The 26594-nt window shown below is 35.4% G+C and overlaps 1 protein-coding gene across 1 annotated transcript in view; it reads left to right on the top strand.

Annotated features, from left to right (window-relative positions):
• The window catches only part of TENM3 (teneurin transmembrane protein 3), a 968340-nt gene that overhangs the window by 260245 nt on the left and 681501 nt on the right, over positions 1–26594 (top strand). The window contains 1 exon segment of the mRNA XM_032444361.1: positions 23171–23254. The gene's annotated coding sequence lies outside the window, so the exon portion shown is untranslated.

Below are 26594 nucleotides of genomic sequence, written 5' to 3'. Positions count from 1 at the left end.
TGCCTTAAGCTCAGGTTATGCAAGTTGCAGTAATACAGATAATCTTTTGCCCTTGTAAAGAAATTGTTAGTCAAAAAGTCTGACAAGATTTCCGAGGACTGAAGCTTGTATGGGGAAAACTCTACAAGGGAGAAATCTCCAAACAGAGATCCTTGCCTACTGGCAGTCAGCCCTTAAATGGGATCCAGGAGATATACAGCCAGGCTCCACCACTTCTGGTTGCACAGCTGAATTGCCTTCACATGTCCTCCTAGGGCTGACCCAGTCCTTGCCTCAGGTGATCAATCAGTGGCTCAGGCTGTGGCTTAACAGTCCCCAAATATAAATGCATTAATTACTGCATTATAGTTAGGTAACGTAAGCTACTCTCTTTTGTGGAACCCTGAAACATACATTTTCCTCCTGTGGCTTTCTTTGTTGGTTTGTAGGATTGTTTGTGTGGTTTTGCGGGTTTTTACACTTTGTTTTGTGGAAGCAAGTTAATTTGCCATAGCTGTCCAAAACATAGTTATTTGCAGTAATAAGGAGTAAATAAATAGTAAATACTTCAGGTAGCATTTAAATGGCATAGCCTGTAGAAGTCTTTGAAATGGAAACGAATGTTGTAAGGATTTGTGGAACACCAGAGTGTATTGACACTAAAAATACATCTTTGCACTGAAACACTTTTATCTGGGGGAAAATTAACGCAGAAGAGGATGATGTTTGGTGGTTCACGTTATGTGGGAGAACTGGAAGTGATATATTTAACCAACATTATTAGGGTTTATGTTCAAAAATAGTGACCAAAGTGGTTTTATAGTCTCACAGATGTCTCTTTTTCATTAGAGTTAATTGCGTATGTGTTTTTCCGCATTAAATTTCAGATAGGAGATTTAAATGTAAATATAAAAAATTAATCAAACCTAACCTATTATGGAATTTGCTCGAGTCATTAGGAATACTGTTGAAATTATTAGATAAGAAAAGAAATTTTCTGTAAATTAAACTGTCTGTACTAGTACTCGACTCGGTATATATTTTCATGTGGAGTTTGGAGAAGCATTTACCAATTTATTACTGGGGAAAACCCTTGTTGGCTTATTCAAGCAAGAAAATTACCCCCAAAGCCCACAAGATTTATAATGCTTAGAAAACAAAAAGAAAAAAAAAAAATTGCAACAAAAGGGCAATTCAAAACCTAATGAGACATTTTAGACCTCATTTACATCTCTAACCTGATGCATTTCTTCACAACGTTTTTTCTGACTAATTTGCATACTAAAAGCTTATTCTTCCCTAACTAAAATGATGAGATTTCCTGAGCTGTGTTGACATTAACATTACTTTAAAAGCTATTTATATTCACTTTTAGAAGAGTATTAGTATATTCTTACATTCACACCTCTATTAGAAGCTGATAATCTAAACAATACTTTTTTTTCATGAAACGGGATGTCTGTAAGCATAAGGCAGAGGTTTTATACATCACCCCTCCAAAACATGGTTAGTTTTTTGCTGAGTGATCTCTTTTTCTAGACACATCTAATTTTTGTGTGTGTGCAATTAAATGCAAATTAAAAACAAAAACACAACAACAACAACAACAAAAAACCAAAACACAGCAAAAACAACAATGATAATCCAAGTATGTGGATAAATGTCTTCTGATTGAATACGCTTGGTCTGGTTGGTAGTGCGTCTGTGAATTTCCACAAGGCTTTCAACAAAACCAGTGTCAAAAGCTTTTAGGGAAATTAAGCAGACATAAGGAAGGTCCCTTCTCAGATAAGGAAAAGGCAGAAAGAAGCGTGCAAAGCATATGCCCTCTTTAATCAGTGAAGGAATTTGTAAACATAAGGTTTCCTTCACAGAAGTTACCCATCCAATGGGCTATGTATGCCCTTATAAATATAAGGTGAGGGGATTGGCCTTCTATTTCCATTTTGTGATTGTATATCAGGAACTGAAGAGAACAGCTGCCCCCTGTAAAACCTGTCATTTGGTGTTTTTAGATCTGTAATAAATAGGTGTAAGAACTGTTGCTAATATAAGGAGGAAAATGAATACATGTTTATTCTTCCTAACTGCATATGATGTTTTTATCTGCTTCAAGGATTAGAATGTTTCACATTAACAACTTGGTTTTGAAGTTAGCAAAGGAAATACTTAACACACACGAGAAATAATTTAAAACACAGAACATTTTACAAGGTGCTTAAAGCAAGCAGGCATAAGAAAAGTCATATTAAAAGAAGTTTTTGATGAAATTTACATGATCTCTAATAATAATTAAAAAAGCTGTCTTAATTGGCAAAGAATCTCACTAAGGAGAAACTCACAGAAAAATTAAAATGTGCCCCTTTTCTACCACAGCAGTGTAGCTATGGTATGTTCGTTACATCTTTGCATGAAGTCACACAAAAGTTATGTTTTAATGACCTAAGTAACAAAAAGATTGTACTTTTAGCAAAGATTTTGTGCAAATAAGGATGGTGAACGTTTTAAAACAGTGTAAAATGATAAATGTTATAAAATGCATGTATGGTGTGGACCTAAAATTCCCATCCAAGCATAAACTTTACAGAGAAAAGTGCTTCTTAGGATAAATGCTTACCTAAGAATTGTTAAATTTTTCATGCACAGCCCTGAAGCGAGAAATCTGTCACCTGAAATTATCTTATGCTTTGTGTGTTTTCACACTTTTGTTAACAGTGAACTGTTAATTGATATGCATGGGAGACACCAAATAAAGCAAGATTTTGGGCCACTTGTTGCCACTGTGTGGATTAAAAACCCAGGCAGCTTCCTCTACCAACACATAATACATAATTTTTACTTGTAAGTTAGGCTTTACAGCATGGTCTGAATACGTCAACATTTTTAGCTTTGCACACCACTTTTCCAGAAGTCAAACAAAGGAATGGAAATGTGAAAGGGTGTTTCTGAGTGTCCCCTGGAAATCAGTATCTGAAGAGATGTGTTTGATTTGCCTTGTGCCTTGTTTTGAAGCACCAAACTTCCAGCGTCCTTCATGAGAAGCCTTGAATTATCACAGACAGAATTCCACACTGCATACTAGATGCCTAAATATTAATTATCATAGTATTTAACTTTCAGCCTTTGAAGTCCCTCCTAGCTATTATGTTGTGTAATGCTTATTGTTTAAAGAAAAATGTGATTTTCCATCACTTGTAGTAAGAACTGTGACTGCTGCTGGGTATTTTCTGAGGTCTTGTGGAGTGCAACTGAACCCTCTGTAGGGATTTTGAAAGCTTTCTGTCTTGATTGCCATGATGATGAACTTCTGTTTTTATCCTGCTTTGTAAACCTTGCTGTCATAGTTATTTTCAGTAGTTCTTATTCCTTCTGTTTCTTTCCTCACCCTACTACATTTATGTTGGCGTACTGAACTCATGTTATTTTCTGCCCATATGGTCTTGGTGACTTAATCCATTTCTAAATTGTTGTACGTCAGTGCTGAGCACTCTCAAATATTACCTTGTGCATTTCCATCTGGAAATCAACGTCTCACCTCCTGTCTTCGTAATACCCTCTCATAGCAATTTTGTAGATTCCTTGCCCCTTCTTGAATTATTTCTTTTACTTTGTCTCTTTCTGCAATGCTGGTAACTACTGCATTATCATCCCAGACATTAAGATTTATTTGAATTGTATGTTTACCAAGGACAGTAACATTAGAAACTGAAAGAATATTCCTTCAGTTGTATTTCCCTTAAAAATTGGAGTTGTTACTGGAAGTTGGATGACAGAGAGAGAACAGTGCTTTATCTTTTAGTATCCCTATTAATAACAGAGTCTATATATTTGGGCAAATATAAGCATTTCCCGTGTTTGTCACAGTTCTGTCTACAGTGCTTTTGGCAGTAATTATTTTAGAATTTTCATTTTATAACAAATAATTATTGTAATAATTGTTCCTCCTGTCTCTTCACTTTTGGGTTATGACTCTGTGACCAAAACAAGTGACACAGAGAAATGGTCCCTTCCTTTGTCAGCAGACAGTGCCTTGCTGTAAGCAGCATTGATTTGCAGGAGTCTGGGCAGGTATCCTAGTGTGGGACAAAGTGTGTGCACTGCCTACACTGCAATGGAAATGCCTCCTTGTCCCTATCGCCACCCCCCTAACCCTGGATAAGTCATGATCTAGCTGAAAATTTTAAAATATTTTTGTGGCTTTCTTTGAGTCTGGAGAAGACTACCAGAAAGATTCCTTATAACCTTCTGATTCATGGATGATATGTTGACCTGTGAAACCTGTAAGCATCCAGCTTAAAGTGAATACTCTGCAACCTGTGAGAAATTATATTAAGAAATTCACAGCAGGATCAGTGCTGTGGGAATGCATGGATCTATATTTCATTTAATCATATGTAAGTTCCTTGGCCGCAGATGAAGATTTTTCATGTCTTTTACTTATAACCTTTACTTTTTTCTTTTTCTTTTTCTTTTTCTTTTTCTTTTTCTTTTTCTTTTTCTTTTTCTTTTTCTTTTTCTTTTTCTTTTTCTTTTTCTTTTTTTTNTTTTTTCTTATTAGTATTTTAGATTATATTAACACAAGGAAAAAGATAGAAGTCTTTAAAGAAAGATGATAATTGATGACTAAGCCCAATGTTAAGCATGAAAAATCTAATACTCCACAACCTGTGATCAGTATGACACAGAAAATAATCCTGACATTTTCATTCTTCCCAGTTTTAGCAGACTGATGTTACAATGCCATTTCTATAAGCAGGAGCAAAATGAAGATGCACCAAACACTGCAATGAGGAATTTATGTCTCTAATGTGTTACCACACACACACAAAATGTCCCAGTTGTGAAAAGATTAAGTACGACAACGTAAGAGGGAGTTACTCTTGATATAATTAGCAATTTAAAAAAACGAAAACAAACAAACAAACAAAAAAAACCAACCAAACAAAAAAACAATAAACAGAGGGACTGAAGAGTCTGCTGACTGACTGAAAATACATGTGGAAGGCTGAGGCAGTGATCTTCTCAGAATATCTACTTTCTTAATTCTCTTTTTATATACCACTTTCTTTTTCCCTTGCCATGCTTTGCCTTCTCTCTCCTGCTTTCCCTTTCCTGGGAAGCTGTTTGTGAGTGTTGAAGATTTCTGCTGCAGAGCTGCTAATGAAAATGTGATAATACACTTTGGTGGTGAATAGAAGCATAATTACTGTTTTAAAATCATAAAAATTCTGACAGCCAACCAGAAAGAAAAGAACAAAGAAGCATGAATATCATTTTCCAAAATTCTCCTCCCAAAGCTACCTATTCTAGATGCCATTGGGTATTGAATACCATCTGAGCATGGGTAAGTAAATATCCCACTTCCATTTATCTAACTCCTGATCCCCAGGATTCCTGACTTCTCCCACATTGTGAGATGCAGGCTGTTACATCTGGCTCTCCTATTTAAATGTACACACGATGCATGTTATAAATACCATCTTCTGTGGTGCAAAATAAAAGTTTTATGGACAGTTGCAAGCCATATGTTCTCAACAAGAAATCTTTTCCAGATGAACCTGTGAAGTCAGTTTGGCTTTTTATCAAAATTAGTATGTAGCTGCCAAATTTTACACAGCATTCATCATTCGTTTCTGTCACATCTCTAATTCTATGTCATATAAATCCTACTAACATTGGGTAGAAGAAAAAAAAATAATTCAGAATCCTTTTTTATAAGCACATTTATATTAAATGGTGTTAAAAAGTAAGATATCTTTACTGATATTTAAATTTACTCAGCAAAGGGTTGCTTAACAGATTTGAATATCTGGGTTGCTGGAATAGTCAGAGTAGCTGTGGAATCAGTCCTTTCTCATAACTTAGTGAAACTGGGTTTAGAAAATAACAGGTTACTGTTTGTTGTTCTGTTTTTGTTTTTGTTTTTGGTTTTTGGTTTGTTTGTTTGTTTTACTTCATCAAGCGACTTCTCTAGAAAGGAGAAAACCTGCTACTTAGCATTATCTGCACAGCTGTCAGATGGTCAAGCTTTTTGGTAATAGAATTTGATCTTGTAGTTGCTAACTTTATATATGTGTGTAGTTACTAGACGACTACATGTGCACAGAGAGTTCAAGCCAAAAAGTAACTGTTTGCAGAATTAGGGCCTCAGTGATGGAAACGTCCTTGTTCCATTGCTCTGCGCTGTGTAGTGAAACTGTGTTATGGTGGGCAGAATCACGTGTTCTTTAATGGAATTGTTGTTACAAAGAAGCAGCATCCAACAGTGTGATTTGCATCATGCTGTGTGAGCCGCCTACACTTTTCAGCAGTTGGTTCTGTGTCTGTAATTTATTGCTCTAGAAACCATTATAATAATACAAGAAATGCTGCAGAGGAAAGAACACATCACAGTCAGACTGTAATGACTATTTAGACTATTTAAACTCACTCAGCTTGTTTTACATTAGAAAAAACAAGTCCTTTTCAATTACTTATTTTATGCATTTTATTTGGCTTTCTGGTTTCATTGCGGTTGAGATTAAATACACTATTACACATTTTAAGATAGTCTATGATAGAAACTGCCCTAAAATGTAAAACAAGACCTATATATAGGATGTTGAAAGCAAAAATTTCCACCTTGCAGAAAAAAATGACAGTAGATGTATAACTTTCTACCTAGGAAGTGGTCTAATGCTTATAAAAGCACTCCACAATGTATGGTGAGCTAAATTGAAAACTGTCCTTGTGTTCGCTATACAGTTTGTAGTTCTGGTCCTTTAAAAACAGTGGCATTTCAGATTTGACCATTATAGACTTTTTGCTCATTTGGTAGAAGGGACGTCATCAGAATGGCTTTTGTAGCACATTCTTCCCATTGGTGTACTCACCAGCAGGGGGCCAATATAGAAAAGAAATGCCCTGATGCTGCTGATCCCTCAGCAGACCAAACTGGGACTTCCAGCTGGTGGTTCAATATCACCTTTTCAGTCTTGAATTAAGTACAAGACATGGCCCATAATTTTTATCCTCTGGAATTTTTACCCCATTTCTTTCAGCACGCAGATTGCTTCTGTCTTTGAATAATCCAGCAGAATGCAGAACAATTCTTGTCAATAATATTGTCCTCCTAACTCCCGTGTGATTAAAAATAATAATAATAATAAATTAAAAAAGAATTAATCATTTGTAACTGCATACTTCTTTTGGAGATATCTAAATGCTTTCTTTGCCACAGAGAAGTTTCTCAATGGTTAATTTTTGTATAATGGAATGTTTTCAGTCTTTTTTCTTCCCCTTTCCATTTGCTTTGACTCAGTCCTTTCTGCTCTCTGGTGTTTGTCTCTGGTCTTAGTTCTCTGAAATTAATAATCTAGAGAGTAGCTGGCACCAGTATTTTTGTTTTAGAACTCCTTAAACTTTCTCCAGACTCCTCTGTACTGTTTTTGTCCCTCACTAATTCCAGTCCAGTGACCATTTGTTTCCTATTTTCGTAAAGCTTATTTACAAATACTAGATGCTGCTCTCTTGGTGTCTTCAGTTACTTGTTATTTGTTCCCAGAGCTCTTTCCTGTCGCATCCTTTGTTTCTAGCCTGTTACTACCTTTCCTTAAGCTATTTCTGCATTTCATTCATATTTAATGTTTCCACAGTTCTAACATAAGTATAGTCACTTCCTTAACCTCCTAGCATAAGTGATTTCTTCTGTCTGAAATACTCCTTTTGAAGCCGCATACTACTTTGCTACCATATGCCTACCCTTTTCTTGTGGATTTTTAGCAGCCAATGTACATTTTCTTCCTTATCCTTTACCTGCCGTGTGAATTTATAAATAATATTCATGTTGGCTTAGCATTTGGTAAAAAAGCCAGATACACAAAAGCATGGTGTACCACATAAGAGTGTATTTTAGCAAAATCCCATCTGAGACATAACTGCATTTTTCTTAGGATGCTGATTTTGATGTATTTTCCTAGTCCGTTTCCAATGTAATAGTTTACAGTAATGTGACAGATAGTGGTGACTGCCAGTACCAAACATAACTTAATTTTTTTCACTGATATAACCTGAAGGAAACAAAATATTTACATGTTAACACATTTTCACCACCTAAGTAAAGATCTCTTCAGAACATTAGGTCCACACATGAAGAGTCTGACCAACAAGGGTAAAATTACTTATGTCTTTTTCTCATCTATTCATTATTTTATTTCTGAGATTTTTTTTTCAAAAAAGAAAGAAAAGAAAACCATAGAACTCTACAGTTCATATATCAAATTTGAACATTAAAAAAAATAATCAATGAGAGATAACAAAGCATGCATAAATTTGATTTTCAAATACAAAAAATACAGGTCTAGTGGTAACAAATGATAATCTGACAGAATATATGGAAACTGAATCATTATTATCTAAGTTGAGAGAGTTCAGAAGTTTACTGACAACGTGTGTTCTGTATCCTAACAGTCTGATTTCACAATAAGCATTTTCCTTGTGAGCGGAGCACGAGTAAGCAGCAGTTTTATTGCATTTTCCAGAAGTACTGGAAAAGTTCAAGAAGCTATAAAGTACAGAGAGAAGCAATAAAACAGCAATAAAATTGCTAATATTATCTATAATTGAAGAGATTAGCAGCCCACATTTTTATATTTGCTTTTTTTTTTTTTCCACTAAAGCATTTGCTATTTATTTAGAAACTTAGAACAGAAAGTATTACAATAAGACAGTGACATTTTAATTTTAGTATTTGTATTCTCTGCATATCATTATTTTTTAAGGCTCTCATAATGTACTTATGGTTTTGCTTAAAGTGTCACACTGGAAATTTTTTATTTCCTTCTTGAAATCATTTACATCTGCTTCATAAACAGATGCTCCAAACAAGTCTGTAATTTTTACAAGTTGCTTTATTGTCAAATGTATTACTTGAACAGATCTGGACTTTTGAGCTTTCATTTTTTATGCAGTTAATTATTAAAATTATATTATTTGAAACTGTTAAAATCAGATGGCCTGGTATTTAGCAACAACATCCTACTTTGGATATATCTTTGATGTTTTGCTTTTCACTCCCCACATTGAAGAAAATACCTTTTCCTTCTTCTGCAACTTTGTTAGGTATTTTACATCAGAGTTAGCTGAGAAGTTCACGTGTCATTTGAGCCACTCTAAGGGTAGAAATGCTTGCATGGATCTGGCATTCACTACTCATTTTCTTAGACAGTTCTTAGTCAACCCATGAACTTTTCTTAAACATCAAAGCTTATTTCCAACTGGGCATTAAAATCAGTTTAAGCCGTAAAAGATCCTGCCTGATGTGGGGCACCATCTACACCATTTCTTGTACCTTATTGGACTTCTTTCCATTTCTCAATTTATTAAAAAAAATGTGATGCGAAATATATGCTTTTGAATTTTCTCCTTATCTTTTACAGACTGCAAAAGATAAAAGTGTAATTATATAACTAGCTAATTGTCTATTAATGCTTCTGATATGCTGTTGTAGGCCAAGTTTTTTTGTTTTTTTTTTTGTAGTCCTTTACTCCACAGCACGTTAGAAATCTTTCCAATTTTTTGTACTACAGAATGGTTTCTGCATTTTGCCTTACTATTTTTACCCTTTGTTTGATGATTTAGTTACGTTTGTTCATATTTTGTTTGCTCTTGGTCATTTTTTCAGTCACCCTAAACATTTTTACTCAAACTGAAGACATTTTCAGATAACTGAAGCACACTGACACCTCTGTATATTCACACAGTTCTTATTGCTTAGCCTTTAGTGTGCTGTACGGAGGGCAGTACAGAGTTTGTGAATGTGTGTGAATTATGTCATCAAATGTCATCGCACAGAAGATCTTAAAAACATCTACATTATCAAGACCGAAGGCAGAAACCTACTGTGCACACCATCAATAATTAGAAGGGCAGAGAGTAGTTGATGTTCAGTACCAACCAGTATTCACAATCTTGCTTGACAGCCTAAACAGTTTAATCAAGGAGCAATAATAAGACAGATAAACAACAAAAACACACCACAACTGCAGTACCATCCAGTAGTTGCTATGAGGATAAAAACTGTTTATAAAGGAGTACATGTAAATACTAAACATATTTCTAATTTATGGCACACAATCCACCATCTTCACAGATGAATAAGCATGTTAATGGCCAAATGATATAAATCATACAAGACCGCAGAGGCCACTATTTCCTACCTTATTGGAATATTTTCATCTCTGTCCAAAACTTTAATTGCCAGTGTTTATCCTCAGCTGCTCACTGATGCTTTTTAAAATCCATTTTATGGCAATCAGTAAACACTTTTTAAAAATTAATGGAGATCTCAGAGTAGGTCAGCTGGCTTTTGGCTGACCCTGACATGACTGACAACTGGCAGCTTATGTTATGTTTCTAGATCTAGCAGGAAGAGAAAGTGATCATTTAATTTCCATCATGATTTGTAGGACCCAGATATTTTTGGACATTCCATTGAAAGAAGTTGTCAAATAGATGAGTTTTTATGCATTTATTTATTTATTTTCAGGTTTATTAAGGTGACAATGTAAGTAACATGACTTTCTTTTAGGATATACTCATTTGGTGGGGGAGTAAGTTTATCTATTAATAAGAAATGCATTTATTTTACTGTTCTGCCAGGTTGTCAGTACTTCCACTTACCCTTTTGGTAGGAAGCTCAATTTTATTTCCTTTTATTTATTTATTTATTTATTTTTATTGACACATTATAATAACCATTGTGAAATAATTGTTATTTACTCATGTCTACAAGTACAATTATTGTCTCCAAGCATTAATAATTGCTCCTTGATTATGCAGCTGGCATCTGTCTTAACATCTTTTCCTCAACTTGCCTATCATGCATATATTGTTAATTTGTGTAATGCAGCAGTGTTTAGTGATCTCTGCAAGTTGCAAGATTTATCGCTGGTACGACTTATCCAAAATCAGAGTGAGAGTAGTCCATACAGCAGAAAGCTTAAACTAATGCTAAAATACATCTGGCAGAGGATGTTTTGACTGAAATCACAAGCTAGTGAAATTACTGTCTTAAATTTTACTGTTTAAAAAGTGCATGACCAGTTACCTGTTTGCCCATTATCTTCCAGTAGTTTTCCATGAACACTGTAGTGAATGAGTTCTGAACAGCAATTTTATTTACTGCACAACAGTAACTTTGTGTACTGTTTCTGTGAGGATGTCTCGTATAGGAAGTTCAGTGGAAATTTATATCTGAGTGGTGAAACCCAAATGAACACCAGATGATAAAGCTTGTATAGACATAAATAAGAGAAAAAATTAAAAACCAGTAGAGAATTTATAGTGGTCACCAGAAATAAGGAATTGCGACTGGGGCAGAATGATGAATCAGGTCTTAGTAACATAATTTTCATTGACTGAGATCATTTTGTGTGAGGAAGTTTCCAGATAGAAAAGATTTAAGAATTTGGATTGGACAGATAAGAAACATCAAACACACAATAATGCAAGGGGAGGGTGAGACAGGAAGATAGAAAGAGAAATGGAAGACATCTTTTAGGTTTGGGAAAGGTAAACCAACAAGACATGAGGAGTGAATTAATGACTGCTTTTAGGAAATGTGCTCAGTTTAACAGTAACAAAATAAAGCCTATCTGCTTTGGTTTCTACCTAGTTCGGAAATGAAAACTACAGTGTATATGGCCCTAGTCCAATATCCACTTCCAAGCAGCATCAGTTAGACTTCATGTTATTGTTTTAATAATTCATATAGTAGTTATTAACATAACAGTTTATAATGCAGCCTGCTGTCAGAAGATGAGGCTTAGCAATACTTTTAGAAAAGAAGTTAGTTTTCAGTATCACAGTCCAGTAAATCTACACCATGGTGTATGTGGTACTCCTCTGTAAGCCCTTACATGTAATAACTAGCAGACATTACTCTGACCTTCTCTTTATCAAATTTTCATGTATGAACAGTACAGGATACAACAAAAAGCTTTTTTAAGTCAAGCTGGATTGTTATGTATCAAGGTGTGTGGGGTTGTTGAGCTCCAGGAGGGTCACCAAAGCATCAGAGTCTGACTCTGTTCTACCTATTGGGTTAATCAGCTGTACAGGAACTAGGAAAAGGTATGTCATATCCCCATCTCTGCCTTCTTTCTGTATCTACTCAATGTCTACATTACCTGAAGCATATTAGACTGAATACTGAAGAAGTTACAGAGAACTGAACATCTGAGATAGCTGAAGGAATGAATGAGGCATACTGGCCAAAGCGAGACAGTTGTATGGATGGCAGAGAGGAGGAAAGAACAGGGTAGCGTTCATCATTATGTCAGGCTACAGACAGTTGCAACCTATCATCAAGTATTTTTGTGTATATTGTGGAGTGTGGTAAAGAAAGACTGAAAACAAAATTTTTGAAGGATAAAATGCTATCTTCATAGCACATGGAAAACAACAGGGTGGAAAGAAGCTATGTTTTACCGATCGCGCAGTAAAAATACTTTGCAAGGGACACATTCTTCTGCATAACTGAAACTCAGGTTAACTTTCTGGACTGAGCTCAGTCACATCAAACATATGTGACCTTCAGTAACTCTTTGCCACCCACTGTAGAAAATCTGGTATATTATAAACAAAGCAGCACTTTACAAATCCATTGAAGTTGTATGTTGTTTATTTATAACACACCTGTCTTAGTCTGGTGGAAATCTTTTCATTGGATGACTTCTTGGATATTACTCAATTAGTTTCAATTGTGGTAACCTGTTTTGCACACCTTAGAGGGTATTTCTGTAGTTCTTATTCTAAGAACTATATCTGTAGCATCAGTTATCATAAAATTTTTGGTAGAATCCTTTATTTTTTCTTATTATTTATAATGCTATTGTTGACCAGCATCTGACTATCCTGCTGGAGTGCTGTGCAAATAGTAATACAGTACATAAAAACTGGATGAACGGATTCCTTAATACTTGAAGAAATAAAATGCTCACCAACTCTTTAAAGTAATCTTCCTACAGAATGTCATTGTTTCTTCTAGAAGTGATGTTGTAATAGATCTTGAAAAGCCTCCATTACAACTTAAATCTCTTTATCATTAGAACTGCAGCCATCAGCTCTACATCACAGCCTGACAGATGATGATTTTAAAAGTCTTAGCACATTGGCATATAGATTCACTGTGTGAGCGGAAGTATACTCATAAAGGGATAGTTTTGGCTAGTCAAAGAAGAAAAGTTGTAACAGCAATTCACGGCATTTTCAAAACTAATTTCTTCTTGCACAAATAACCTGCTAGTAGGGGAGGTGCTCTTTTAGTTAAGCTTCTGTAGTGAGATCTTGAGCCTTGTTTACAATAACTACATTTAAGGAGGTAATTCTGAAATGTTGTGACGCTAAAAAGTTCTGTTTATAAACATTATATCTTTGTTAGAGTGTTCTGGAGGAGTTATGAAAGAGTGCTTTCTGGTCCTAGCTGAATTTCAGAATACCTTGTATATTTTTCTTCATTGCTATGTACCTCATTTTCTCCACATTCAAAGCAGAAGCTTCAGTAGCTCAGGCACCTCAAAGTTCAGTTCCTCACTGAATGTCAGATGGATTTGATGACAGTCACCATAGTATAGCACCTTCAAAAACCATGTGAAAATTTAAAATTCTACAGCTTTTGGCTGAAAGAAATCCAGTGACAGGATGGAGAATGTCCCTGCTACACAGTGCTGATATTCATGACTAAATTATGTATTTAAGTATAAGATGGATATAATGCAAAAGGTATCTAAATTATTGATTAACACCTCTAAAATGAAAATGAGTTTTTCTTTTAACTAATGACTGAAAATCTCTTAAACCAAAAATGATTCACTTAAAATGTCATGGTATATAAATTCCAACAATAAATTCAACTGCAGATTAAATTTGAAAGTCCACATGCTTTTCTGTTGATAATGAGAAGAATCTACTTTTAATCTGAACAGTTGTAAATGGCAGTGAACTTTTGCTTCTTTTGCTGTTTGGCAGGGTAGCTCTAATTTTCTTTGACATCTTTCATGTTTGGCCTTTGAGGTTAATTATTTTGTTTTAGTGGGAATACAGAGATATTTAAGTATCTTTTCTCCATGCGGTAGTGCAGGTTGGGAAAGGAGAAGGCTCAGGGACTTGATTGGGAATGCTATCCATTGACTAAATACATGAAGTCTGAGTAAAGAAAAAAAATTTTTCTTGATGCTTGGAAGATGGCTGTAGCATATTTTTCACCACTGAAGCATGTTTGATATGTGAGAAACATTAACAATGAGGAGAGCTTTAGGTCAGGATCATTCTGCATCATAGATGTCATTATCTTCTGATTTTCCTGGGCTGAAAACTGCTGAAAAATAATCCTTTTTGTGCCCTTGTCAGTGGCTTTGGCCTAGAGTAATAGCAAACCAGCTTTACCTGAGTCAGATAATCATTACAAAATGAATTTTTTTTCTTAACTCACAGAAATCATTTGGAGAAAAATAAATTTGATAGTTGTGATGAATATTATTTTAAGTTAAAGCTCACTGAGGTATACAAAATACTAAATGCTGCTGGTAATTGAGCAACTCTATGCAACTGTAAATTAGCTGCTCGACTTGAAAAAAAGGTGATTACTGAGAGCACTTTCTCCCCCTAGAAAACTTGCTGCTCTCTTTTTCCTTAGCATTCACAAGGGGCATTCAGTTAATCATACTGAGGTCTCTCCCTTAGTGCTGCGGCAGCTGATTACCCAGCAGGAGGTGCAGTTCCAGCAGGGTAAGTCAGAATGGTGTTGGTCGTTCCCTAGGGAGGGACATCCTGTAAAAACACCAAGGTTGAGAACTGTCATATTCACAGCAGTAGGTGCATTTTCTTCAGAAATTAATGGAGCGAGCTGGGCAAAAATGTTTTTAAACTACATCTTCCCTAGAGTAAGATGCAAATTCAAAGCTCTTTTGAAGCACTGGAATGAAAGTTGAAGATAAGACTTTTTAGTTTTTGACATTGATGATATAGGCAACACTTGCACTGCGAATATTCAATTGAAATCGAGGATAAGTGGGGCAGATGTTATTCAAGCAGGTCCCAAATGCAGTCCTAACTATTTCAGAGCTGGCTTAACTAAGCTGCTTTTAATTATGCTTGCTGCAAAATACCTTCCTTCAGATTGTTATGAATTGATTAACAATGCTGTATGCTTTTCTTAAAACAAAGGTTTAAAGGAATCTTGCCATCCAGATCTCGTTCAACCAAAGCTGGTTTAAAAAGGAATGAAGCTCTGAGGTACAGATTTTTTCTTTTTCAGCAGCAGCTCATTTCCTGCTCGGCAGCAAGCAAAGATTCTGGGCTGCTTTTTCTGTTGTCAACAATGGAACACAAAGTGATTGATCTGTTTACAGAAAGATTTTACAGAAAAATTTTAAAGCACCTTTAAGAATCATGTTTGCTCTATGCTCTTGAACAAAGGCATGGGAAGAGCCTGGATTTGATACATGATTTATGCTAATTCCTTACTTCTAGAGCAAGATTAATGATCTAGGATTGACTCAGATTATGTAAGATGTGAATGACCCCATCTTGAGTTTCTTCTGGCACTTGTTCTCTGCTTGTGTGGGTTTCGCATTTTGATATGTTCCAGCCCAGTGTCACATTTTTGCCCTTCTAGTTTGATTTCTGTGTAAGCTCTAACATTTGCCTTCTATTACATACAGTATTTTAAGAACATGAATGGCCAGATTTGAAGCCTGCCTTGCCTGACATACCACCTCTGTCTGCTCAGTTCAAGAGACCTAAATAGGAATGTTGAAAAAAATATATATATATATATATATATATATTTTTTTTTTTTTTTTATATATATATCTTCCTAATTCTTTACTTTAGCCTTCAGTAGTATCTAGCTTAAGGGCATCCAGAAGCAATATCTCTGTGTCACCATATCACACTACGTGTACACAGTTTTCATTACTTCTTCAACCAACAGGCCCTTCTAACACAGAGAATCTACTCCCTAAAAGAAAATTTAAAATGTCACTGAAAGTGTGTGGATATAAAAATTAGCAAGACTATTCAATTGTCATTTATGCAGATTTTTGTTGCCTCCATCCTCTAATTGATGTTGAGTCAATACTATTACAAAACTGACTATAGTTCAGTCAGACTAAAATCATTCTAACGATTTAAAGGTCACTCATTTTCATGAAATATTACTCCCAGTTTCACTTGTTCCCTCTTCTATAGGAGCATTTTCATTTGTTTGTTTATTTAATATGTATGTGTATCTGCTAAACTGTAAAAAATACCTTTACCATAAGGTATACTTTTAAATTGCTTTCGTTTTATTTTTTATGTTTTTTATCCATAATAAAACATGTCACATTGGTAGAAATCAGATATGCAGAATCTCAGATGGCAAATGTGAAAGGTGACATCAATTAGGAGTTTTGTGTCCCCAAACAAAACGTAACTAGTGGTATCATGTCTCCAGAAGTCAAGTGACAAGGCCTTCATTGTTCTATGATAGCACCCAGTTGTTCATGAACATATGGGAAGGCTTATTCATAAAATTTTCCTTTCCTTGTCATCTTAATTCTGCCAGATTGTAAATTATGCAGCTAGAGCAAATTAGAGTTAACTCTCAATTTCCAGGCATTCTGAGATTTCTTTCTGCTCTGTAGAGAAATTAACCTAGGAGGCTTGTAGGTTCTCTTTGGACAGTTTCCTAAATAAATTTATTGCGTATTTCCAACAGTGTGCTTAAGGATAATTTAAAACCCAGAGTGAATTAACATGAGATTGATATGTTGAAACAAAGAGATCTTAGAAGGTGAGAAATCTCAAATACCTAATCGGCCCACTCACATGAAGGCACAAGCCCATATCAGAACTCTGGATAGAAAACTGACTGGTCTCTGACTTGCTCTATTTTGCAACACAGACCTGACCAAAAATTTGCATTCTGCATTAATTTCTTTTAACACATTTCAATTTATTCTGATTTCAATTGTACATTAAATTTTGTGTTAAAATCTTCACATATTACATATGTACATCAACACAGATCCTTGGGGTAAAGGAATACACCCTCCCCAGCACCAACACCCTTTACTGTATTGCAGTGTTTAAATTTAGGTATTTCAGGCTCCCACTAGACAACAAGTTATTAAAACATCTGCCTTTCCATAAGCCATTCTGTTCTTTGCCATTCCACATGTCCTTTTCTACTTCACCAGGCAAAATTGCCCAATCTAAATTTCAGCTCAAGTGTTTGATGGCTTTCACGCTGAGCTCAAACTGTTAGTGCTTCCCTGAGAGAATAGAATTGAAACAAGATTTAATCTAAAATAACAAAATAGAATAAAGGTTTTACATATAAATAAGTAATGCCCTGTATATTTTTATGCACACTTCTCTTTTCTAGATTTTGCATGTAGTGAAGTTAAATCTTAAAATGTGTAGATAACCCAAAGCTGACAGAAAAGAGCATCAGTTGGCTGTAGTCTCAATTAATGTCTATCCTAAAGTATATTATAATTCAAATTCATAGTTACTATAAAACGCATTACAGAAAATAGTGTTTCTTTTGCTACCTTTGTCTCAGACTGCTGGGTGCTTGCTTGCTTTTTTTTTTTAAAGCAGCACTACTATTAAATAGCTTTCTAAAGCCATTATGAACGTGCTGTCTTTCAGTATTTTCAGTAATGATTGTTGATTTCTTTATATGCTTTCTCTTCGTGGAAGATTCTAATTTTGAGCTAGTCTTTTTTTTGTTGTTTATTTGTTTTCATAAAATGTAATCAGTTCACTTTGTAATGGTAAAAATAATGGTCTAGCTGTTAGCAGTAGATATTTCTGTATTCCATTACTGAATAATAAAAAAATACTGGACTCCTACTCTAAAAAAAAATATGGGATTGATTTTTACTGCTAACTAAAATCATGTGCATGTTAAATGAAACAAGCCTCAGTCTTTACTGTTGTCACCTGTCCATTTTTTCCACAACTAAATAAATGGCCATTAATCACAACTTCTCAGATAACAGGTTTGGTTTTTTATCCATGCAGCAAATAAGGTTTACTATGTACTAGCATTAGCAGAAGCATAACCAGCAGGTTAAATGGAGTGATCGTTCATCTGTATTCATTTCTTGTAAGGCTGGAGCTGGAGTAGTGTCCAGTTCTGTACCCCCCAAACCTTTTCTGCAAGAGACTAACAGAGTTAGTATGATGTACAATTAGAAACAGGGTCAGGTTTTCATCTTGTAAAAGAGAAGGCTTTACTTACTGTTCTCTATCATCTCATGGTGGAATGCTTTCAGTTCACAATTCCTCCTTTTTAATCCCACACTTCTCTTCTATACAGTATGATAGATTTCTCTCTCTCTCTCTCTCTCTCTCTCTCTCTCTCTCTCTCTCTCTCTCTTTTTTTTTTTTTTTTTGTTTTGGATTTGCACTATACAGTACTAATTCTACTATTTGATACTTGTACATCATGTGTACTCCTACCAGAATATGATGGCAAGGCAAACATCAGACACCCCATTAAGCAGTTACTTTGCTATCGTGGACATAATTTTAGGAGAGCAAATGTTTGCCCATGCTCTGTGTGACCTGATGACTGTGCATGTAGAAGCCCAAACCACTGCTTGCGAAACTTGCTGTATGTTCTCCATATCACTTGGACAAACGTGAGCCAAAATTTGTGTGCAGAAAAGCCAGCCTTCCATTACCGATGTGAACAACGGGCTTCCTAACAGCTGTGACTTTAGGGAGAATAACAAAAATAACATTTTCAAATTAATTTTGCTGTTCCTTAAGCCAAGATAAAATCATGAATTTTTCTCCATGCAGACTGGCAGAACAGGTTTTCAAGAGGCTGAGACTTGTGAATGAGCTGCTCTTGAACTGCCATGAAATTTTAAACCATGTAAGATTAGAATCCAAACTCCAGCGAAAACTCACTGTCTAAAAGGAGTCTTCAGTTACCCCAGAAGACTGCTTTTAAAATGTTTCCTTTACAGGAAAAAGCTCTGATAGGTTGTTAACGTATAAGCTCATAGCATTAGCTGTTAGCTACTCATTCTGAAGATCACCCTGTTTAAATATACATTTTTCATGGAAAACAAATTACATGAATCAGATTTTCTCAACAAACAACCTTAGAAAATGCCTTAGAATTTTCTGCAATTTCATAACTTCCTACCAGCACTTTCACCTTAACAATTCCAGAACTGAAAATGAGTAAAAACAGGTTTTCCATCTACCACTTCTGTCACTCTGTACAGGTAATCATTTATTTCATCAGTCGTTAGTATTTGTCAAGCAAAGTCCTGTGAAAATAGTTATCCCAGACACAAGGATTAAGCATGGCATACTTTACAGCCAGGGACCCAGAGAAGAATCTCAACTGTGAATATCTTCTCCCACCTAAATTAAGCATTCAACATGAAGGTGGAGGGCTGTTACAAAAAGAGCTCTCCTTGTGATGCTTGACGGACAATTACAAAGTAATTCCATCTCCGTTCTACCCATTTCCTACATTTAGCAACAGACTGTACAGGCCATAAGTAATATAAACATACCACATTTTCTAATTTAGAAAGTGTCATGCATCATTTTTTCTTATCTACTTAGTGGTTTTTTGCAGCTTGGCCCATGGATCCCACTTGTGCAAATCTCCACACTTCAGTGAAAAATCATTCACTTCAGTCAGTAATATAACATTCCACTAGGCTGGTTAAGATGAGCACACTCTGAGAATGGTTTATTTTCCTAATATGAAATGTCTACACAGGGCAAATGTAGTGAATTACTTACTACCTTTGCCTACCATGCTCAGCTGTTGTTCATTTTACATTCCTCACTTATAAAGCAAAAGAAAAGGAAAAAAAAAATAAGATAAATCTGTGGTCCGTCTCATTTCAGTGCCTTCATGGCAATATGAAGTATATAATATTTGTTATTTATAACTCAACTTCTTTTAATCTGCTGTCTGATTTCCTTTCTGGGATAGCTGAACTGATAAGGAACAAAATGTAAAAAAAAAAAAATAGAAGTTGTTTTGATTAACTGTGAAAGGATATGTTAAGGATACAAACTTTGTCTTTGGTGCTGTATGTTAAAATAATGTAATTGGATGAGTAAAAAGCTTGTCATAACTGTAAGTGTGAATATCAACACAGGCATTTTCTGTCTTTTCCCTTTTCTATGTAACCTAGAATATTGCCCAATTTTATTAATATCCTGTGGATGCACTGCTTTTTTGAAGCTGAATGAAAGTCCACAAACTTCCAATTATTTTCAGTTTTGCACTTGTTTGATTAGAGTGCTATTGTCTGTAATTTTTACTTTTTTTTTTTTTTATTGGATCTTCAAAGCACACAATTCATGCCTTGAAAATAGGTTGTTTTGTGTTTTCTAGCTCTGTTTTTATTTATTTATTTATTTATTTTATTATTATTATTTTTTCCCCTGCAAGTTATAACCTGCTAACCTGATTTCATACTGTGCTTTAGCACAACAATGCAGTCATCAAACTAAAGCAACACAGTAAGTGGGCACATTAGCCATCATTTTATTTGATCACTTGGGAGAGATTAAATTTATTCAAATTTGGAACAGATAATGAAATATTTAAAACATTTTAGAGTAAATCATGGCAGCATTCCGAAGTTGTGACATTTGCTTTCCCGAAGCATTATACTGTGTACTGCACATACCAGACTCTCGTGCAGATGTTTGTGAAATTTCTGCAGTTTGTGGGTTTTTTTGCCTCATTTGCATATTGTTTATCTAAAGTGAAATCCATTCAATTTCATTGAACTGTAATTCTGGTAATTTACAATATTTACATGCTGTGGTTAGATTGAAATCAGTCCTTAATTCAAATTCAATCTAAATTTACAGCATAGTAATTAGGGCTTTGTAACTGACACTAGGGGCCTATTGATTTAATGAAAAACTTAACCTTACAGTAAGTGTTTAATTAGTTGCTGCAGTAGATTCTGCGCTGTCCTAAATTATGGACTTTAGAGAATTAGGTACTAATTTGAATTACATTACTATATAAAGATCAGAACTATTTTTTAAAAAGAGCATGTAGCCCTACAGATGAATTAATTTCTGTCTTTGAAAAAGATAACAGAAAAAGGCAGTAATGAATGCACTTGCCTACCCTGCCAGAATTCAGGTAAAACCACATTGACTGTCGTGAAAGTAACTGCATATGTTAGTAAAATATTGATCAAGTGTTTAAAAAATAAATAAATAGAGATATATATATATTTTTTTTTCATGGAAAGTTTTCTTAAGGAGATAAAACTTGAAATAATATATATGACTATATATTCAATATGTCACCTTGAAGATGAAATGTCTAACTATAAAAAACATATTTATCTTCATAACTGTACAGACATGTGACAGAAAATGTGTGTAAACATCCATTTTATGCACAGAAAAAAAATATTTTCGTTTACAAAATACTCAAACATAGTAAGCAATTGCTGTATTTTTCCAGCACATAAGATCTTTCGATCTACCGGAGATTTGCAAGGTTAGAAAAAATGAGTTACCAGGAACAATGTGTGTTGCCTTCTTCTCATTTTTCCCTCTTGTTTAGCATTATTCATTATGTCTGTGCTATTCTCTACATCTGCTGTTACCTTTTTGCCTTGCAATACAACCACTGGAGCAACTTATGAAACATAGCAGCTCCATGGCAGCTGTTGGACAGTATGCACTGATCTCAGAGCCTTTGCACTAAGTCTACCCAATTTCTGCCAAGCAGTAAACAACTGTGGAGCAGTGGAGATGTAATAGCTTTCTTCCTTGCTGCTCTGGTGTATGTTTCTTGTCCCTGGTACCCATCAAATATCACGTGATAGCTAATACACACATTTTTAGTGAGCCATCAGTTTTATGTCCTGTATGGGAAACTGTTGATCACAGCCTTACCCTCTGATTAACCATCTGAGGCAAGGGATGAGTCAGCTGTGGGAGCACAGGTGAAGGTACTTCAGCTGCGCTACTAGAAGGGGTGGATCTTGGCTCCGCCTCTCCTAGATCTCATGTAAGGGCTGACCACCACTAGGGCAGGATCTCTTTCAGAAGATTGCTTCTGTGTAGAGTTTTATGGCGAGTCTCAACATCGGTGAGCATCTGTCTTTACAGTGAGCCTCAACATTGGTGGCCATTTATCATTAACCTTATTTCTATTACATAACCTCTGTTTATCCATCAACTTTATAACTGTACAATTGTAACTGTTCATGTCCCAAGAAAATTATCTCAAATCAACATGAATTATCTCCTGTTTTCATCATACAGTTGATTTTTCTGGAGAACAGGGAGGAGAACGATCACATGAGGTTTATTATTCCATGTTGCGTATACATAAAGACCAAACTGAGATTGACTGTGGCGTTCATTTGTCTTCTGGGGAGAGGCTCTTAATGGCCTTGTTAGCAGACTGAGAGACTGACTCAGTAATCTCACTTGTTCTTTCACCTTAAGTTCTTCAGCAATCCTGCTTTTTCTTTCATTTCTCAAATCGTTTGAGAAGAGAATGGTTATGACTGCTTGTGCTGCATGTTCTGCCCTAGAACCATGAGTTACGAGGACGGTGGAGCTGTGTGTAAAAAGAGCTAGCACAGTTCTTGTGAGTTAGAACAACAAGAGATCAGGAGCTAGTCTTTCCTGTAGCTCCCTGAGCAATCAGTAATTGTGCAAGGGGAGCTATTGCTACAGGTAGGCAAAAAGAACTGTGGTAGTTTTCAAAACTGTATGTTTTCTGGGACAAAACAACAACAGTGAAAATTTTATCTGAGAGACATATCTCTAAGAAAAACAACACATTTTTCAAACACTTGATAACAAGACAATGGCCAAACTAAAAAAAAAAATAAATAATTATATATGTATATATATATATATATATATCCTTCAAAGGTAATGGTCTGAAATACACTTAAATAAGTGAAATAACATACAAAACAGCATTGGCTCATGGCACAGCCATGAACTAGTGTACAGGTATGATACTGAGGCACAGAGAGACAATATCTTCCTTTCAGTTTTGTAGGCAGTTTGAAGCAATCTGGAACACATTTCATAGAGTCTTAATATAAGAGTCAGAAGCAGTGAGGCTGGCAATCAAGGAGACATACCAATCCTGTGTTTGTTTTTTTTTTTGCTTTTCCAGGAACTACATTTCTCCATGATTAGACCTTTTAACTGTTCTGTTTGGACAGCATCTCTGTGGAGCCATTGTGCCAAGCAAGTCCTGGTATGAAATTCAAATTCAGTATATTTCTGAAAAGCATATTTCATGTAAAATTTATCTAAGTTCCTCATGTTTCATTATATTTTTAACCATTTTACTGAATTTCTATGAATTTTTTAGGTAACAATTTTATTTTTGGCACCCCAACTGTAAAGTGTTGTGAGGTACTTGGGAATTTTTGACCTGTCTGTCTTACTAGCTAAGGCTTTTGGTGTCTTTCAAGTGTTCCTAATTCTGAAAGTGCTGGTATTCACATGTGAGATTCTTATATTACAGAGCTGAGGAACCAGCTGTTTGGGTTTTTTGTTTACTAAGGAGGGAAAAGAGGTTATCATTGCTTCGTTATTTTTTTCATTTTCTGGTGAAAGAAAGCATAAGTAAAACATAGAAGAGAATAAGTGTTAATCTACCTCAACGCAACCTAAAAATAAATAATGCCTACTCCCACTTTATTCCTAATGAGCAAATAGCTTTCAGAATACATAAAAATACTTGAATAGTTTGCTTTCTTGTAGTCACTGGGGAAAACAAGAATGGATCTTGATGACATTCCCAGTCATGGTCTTTAAAGACTAAGATATCCTGCTTATCTTTATTTATAGCATTTTATGAGAAAGATTGCCCAGTGTCACATCAAACATTTCCTGTAGTCAGATCAGCTGATAGCTGGCTTTTCTCTGGATTAGCATTACAATGGATTGACACACATCATCTCCCAACTACAGTTCTTAGGGTTAGAAGGCAATGTGCAGCTTCTAGGGCAGATGAAAATAACAACTATAACAAGCAGATGATCAGCTTTAAGTCTTGTTATTTCAAGTAAACGGTCATTTGTTTTTTCAAAGAAAGGAAAAGGAATCAAACATCTGAAGATTTCTAACCTACCTCTAGCAGAATACTGTGCTATGTGGGGGAAAAAAAGCAAAGCCTTGGAATAGAGCACAGGGAGATACTATGTCTGTGATTGGATATGAAAGGCCTGGTCTTTCATGGCATGGTCTCCATCCCTGAGGGTGTTCAAGGCCAGGGTGGATGTGGCTCTGGGCAGTCTGGGCTAGTGGCTGGCAACCCTGCACACAACAGGGGGGCTGAGACTAGATGATCTTTATGGTCTTTTCAACCCAGGCCATTCTATGATTCTGTGATACTTAAAACTGAAAAATAAAGTAGTCAGAAAGTGATAAAGAAATGTTGAAAAAGACCAAATAATGTAGTGAAACTTCAGGAGTTAATTTCATGGAGATCAATGCCAGACAAGTCACCAGTTTCATCTGTAAATTTATTTTCTCATCTTGTTCTCAGTAATTATCCTCTATTAGGACAATTTATTTTTTTTTCTTAGTATTATAGCATGGATATATAGTTGGAACCTTTTGCCTTGTCTGGGCCTCAATGACAGAAAAGCAGCTGGCTAGGGACACAAATAAAATATATAATAATGTATATAAGTAACAAAACTCTTATTAATTAAGGCAAAAAAAAAAAAAAAAGAGCAATGAAAACAGAACTAATGGGATATTTGACCTTGTTTTTGTGAAACTAATGCATCAGTCTGGTTCAATAGAATTGCTTGCAATTCTAAGTGAGTTCTCAAGGCTCTCATCAGAGATGATGGATTTTTACTCTTCCAGTGCTTCATCTTTAAGAACAGTTGTTCACAAATGTACGTACTGCTAAAAAGCAATGATATGAATAAGACTTATGGCTAGTCTCTCAATTTCAGGTTCCAAGCCCTTTTTTCAGGGCCCAGTGCCTCAGTTTGGGGTTCAGAGAGTCATTCTTAGGGTCCGAATCCTCACTGTAGGATTACAGTGGACTTAATAGGAAGTCCAGAACTTCCTTTTAAGGAACAAGCTTTAATTTTTAGGGCAAAATCAATCTCCCAAACATCTAAACTCAGTTTTAGTTGCTAGAAAGAATACTAATGGGATTCAGAGTCTCCATTTTACAGACCATAACCTTGTTATTTAGCACTGAACCCTTATTTTCAGGGTCTAGAGCCTATCCTTGAGATCCAAAGCCACTGTTTTATCACCTGCAGCATACTTTTTCTAATCTGGAGTCTTATTTTCAGGTCCAAAGCATTACTTTTAGGGCACAAAGGCTCCTCGTGGGTGTCTGTGGCATTCTCTAATGGGACAGACTACATTGTAGGGGCCAATTCTCTTCTTGCCTACCAAGCACTGCCCTTTGTGAGGGCCCAAGGCCCTCATGAGATCACAGGGAATGCCTAAAGGCATTTTTTGTTTTTTCTGTCTCCCAATTGACTGGAATGGAAAATACAGCCTTTATTGTCAGGGTATATGATAAGTTCTTTATAGAAAACACAAATCGGTTTGTTATTATGAAATTCATAGAAGACATAGAAGACACAAAGTCAACCTTAAATGTGTGCTTCTCAAGTTATATCTATCTGTAATATATATATATTTACCTATATATAGCATATGCAAAAAAAAAAAGAAAATGGACTAGCAGAGGAAATGTTTGTGATTCCTCACTTCAGAGAAAACCTGATTTCTTGCATGACTCTCCATGGCTTTCTATGATTCATGCCATGACAGGATGCCCTGTGGTTTTGAAAGGTTAATCACAGAATAATACAGGTTGAAAGGAAGGGATCACTTCAGAGCTGTGTTGTCCTGCTTATTCTTAGGCTTTGTGGCTAAAGCTGTCCATTGTGTTGTGTTGTTGATGTTTGTTCATACAAATTAAAAATGAATACACAATCGATCTGCATTGCAGAAGTACATTATAATGGGTAATATATCTATATCTGTCTATCTATCTATCTATATATTTGCTTGAAAACTAGCAAAGTAAATAGTTCTTCTTACAACAAAATAATCCTCCATCTTTTTGGATACTTTCAGCCATGTAAAGTGCAGTCAAAAAACAGGAGAAGGAAGGCACATAAGTTTGATGCAGTTGTTCCTCTGTGGTCTGTTTCTCAGGGTATTCATTCATATTTCGCAAAACGAATTCAGTTTTGTTCTCTTCCAGTTCAGAAGAGATTTAAGTAGATAAATGTTCATCCTGGATGAGTACCTGACTCCAGAGTTCAGTAATGTCAGGTGCTCTAGACCTTCACCTGTCGCTTTTATTCTTGCAGCTGGGTGGATGTGGACTGACTACAGATGAAAACCTCTACTTCTGGCCTTCATGCCACTAAATATATGCAGCTATTCTATGTAAATTATAATGAAATAAAATCAAAAAACCTCATCCTAGGCCTTCTCTAAGGTTGCAGGCTAGGTATGAGCAGCCACTAAACCTGTACTGAAATCTAACAAATAAGAAAGCGTAATTTGTTCCATTCCTGCTTAATTTGTGTACCAGATTT

Source organism: Coturnix japonica, chromosome 4 (genome assembly GCF_001577835.2).
Source record: "Coturnix japonica isolate 7356 chromosome 4, Coturnix japonica 2.1, whole genome shotgun sequence".
NCBI classification, from domain to species: domain Eukaryota; kingdom Metazoa; phylum Chordata; class Aves; order Galliformes; family Phasianidae; genus Coturnix; species Coturnix japonica.
This window is presented reverse-complemented; position numbering and strand designations above follow the sequence as displayed.